This window comes from Aquila chrysaetos, chromosome 17, assembly GCF_900496995.4.
Source record: "Aquila chrysaetos chrysaetos chromosome 17, bAquChr1.4, whole genome shotgun sequence".
Taxonomy (NCBI): Eukaryota; Metazoa; Chordata; class Aves; order Accipitriformes; family Accipitridae; genus Aquila; species Aquila chrysaetos.
The window spans coordinates 3,618,562-3,621,260 of NC_044020.1; positions in this window are offsets into that span (position 1 = coordinate 3,618,562).

Below are 2,699 nucleotides of genomic sequence, written 5' to 3' on the forward strand. Positions count from 1 at the left end.
TTAAAGAGTTTTCTTTCAAGGTTTTTTTTTCCCCAGACTAATTCAACTGAATATGAAATTTGATGAGGGAAATTTCCTCTCCAGAGCTTCTCATTTGGGGAGAAAGGGAAAAACAACAGCAGCTCTGCTGACGATAAAATTCAATTAGAGTTGAACTACCATTGATTGTTTTGATTTCATTTGTGTTTATCTTTTAATTAAGCTGTCCTCATCTGATTTTTAATTTTTTTAAAAAGATTTTTTTCATCCTCTTTCTTTATGTGCGATTCAGAAGCAGGTGTTCTGTGAGCCTGAAGGAAAAGGTATAGTGCTGCATCCCTTATTTACCATGCTGGATGGTGAAGACAGCCTTCTAAGAAGATAAGTATTCTTAAGACATATGTTACGTTGAGGACAGTATCCAGACCATACCTGATACAGGCGTTGAGGAGCCGTAGTTTTGTGGCCACATCTGGGCTGCCTGAACTAGGTAGTCTCCCTATAGACTCTATAGGGAGATTTAGGCATGCTTGAAGTCCAAAAGCCCTTGTCACTTAAACACGGTACATAATCCGTCTCCGAAGTGGGAGCAGCTTTGCCACTGCTGCAATTCCCAAGCAAAATCGACAGCTGGACCTCAGACCTATTGATTACAGCTTTTATTCACCCAGATGTGTGCCCTAAGTTTTCTCTGCCTGGAGAAAGAGGGGATGCACAGCTCTGGTATGAGGGAACAGGGTAATCCCTTTTCAGGCTGGGTCACGGTACGGGCAGGAATGCGAAGGCTGTGGGGCCAGAAGGAGAGCAAACATCAAAAAGCCCAACCAGGACCTACTGGTCAGGGTAGTCTGCTGGGAGAAGCAGGACTGGGGTTTGTCTCCCTGATCAACATCCTCCCCATGGAAAACTAAGGCACAAGATTAATTTTGTTCCTAGTAAATACTTACACTGAGTAAGAACCAGTTATTGCATAGCAGTGCGATAAAACATTTCCTGGGCTAGTGCTGTGTGCTGCAACAGATCCTACAAGAGCTGAGAAGACTTAGCTTCCCAGAAGAGGAGGAACTAATTTTCATAGCTCCTTCAGCACTATTGTTCATTGTAACGTGAGTACAAATTTAACTTTATTAAAGCAGCATTTCTAAGGTAGCTCAGCTAAACACAGAAAGTACAAGACGCCACCACACGCTGTTGTTTTCGTAAGGACAGCAGCTTTAATACTGGAGAGCAATAAATTGCCTGGAATTATATTAAGTCCTGGAACACTGTGCTAATGCTGGTCTGCCGTTGAGTAACTCCCAGTACAACATCAATGGGCCTCTGGCTCTAGTTTTGTTCGGTGAGTAGGTGTTAGAGGGTTTTTTTTCCAGCATACATCAATCCCTGGTTCTGCCAAAGACGACGGATGTTTTCCTGTTTTCCTGTTGATAACAACAGGGACTGAACCAGACTCCCACAGCCAGACTCACCACCCTTCCTGAAGCCATCCCTTGCACCCAGTTACAAAGAGCTGAACAGAGGAGTTTTACAAGGTTTAGATCAGAAGGCAGTGTTTGCCACATAGCACCCTACTTGTTTTGTGACTGGTCATAGGAAATTACTTGTTTTATGTGTAGTTTGTGGGTTTCAAGAGTCAGCAAAGGTGCGTGACACCTGGGGACCATTTTGGATATTTGGGTGTTGAAAGTAGATTTACTTTTTGCATAAGACACCTTGCATCCACCTCAGACTTCAGTCAGTCCTCAGAGAGTCTGGGTGAAAAATGGGTGGGCTGTGACTACCCAGGGAGGCAGGTGCTTGTGCAGGATGAGGAGATATTCTGATTTTTTTGTTCTGAAATAGGCATAGGAAGGAGGCTGTGACGGAGTGTTTTGCACAGAGGAGGAAAAGGATGGTCTTGGTCATGAAGGGTTTCTGGTGGCTGGGGAGACACCACAACTCTCTCACTTGACACAACTCTCACAACTTGACATCACAAGAGGCTGCCACTGAAAAATGACAGCGTGTCAGGTTGCTTGCTTGAGCTGGATGAATGCACAGGAATAACTTGATGCACACAACACAACGTGGAATAGCACATGCCGAAACCATCCAGTGCTGATCATCTGAGCACTCTCTGGTACTGGGCTGGGTGTTCATTTGGGGTTCAATCCAGTGTGGCTGTTTTTGTGTTCTTTCCTCCCAGTTTCTATAAAATAAGCAGTTTTATCAGTGGAATTTACCTTTTGGCCGAGTAGACTCTAAACAGTTTCATTCAAGATATGCAGGTGTACGTATACACCCACATTTAAAAACACCCATACACTCATCAGATATAGCTATCTATATATTATTGTATCGTTGCCTTTTAGTAACGTATGATATAATTAGGTAATAAAATACCTCCTAGTCTGGTCAAGTTTCTTCCATCAGTCAGTGAGGGTTTATAGCTCTCTGCTCTGCATGGCACGAAGGATTCTTACTCTCCTCACCAATCACCCCTTTCCAGTGATGCTCAGCACACCACCACAGGCAAAAGCTGAATAAAGAAAAAGCTACGAAGGTAGCTAAATTGGGCACTGAACAGGGTAGGAAACCCCAAGAGGGGGGAGTGAATCCTCAGCTCTGCCCCCTTTTGTGCTTGCATTGTGACAGAGACCTTAATTAAACGATTGCACAATGCTTTTTTCCCTGCGGGATCAGACTTCATTGAGGGCACAGGATGGAAGGACTTACTGAAA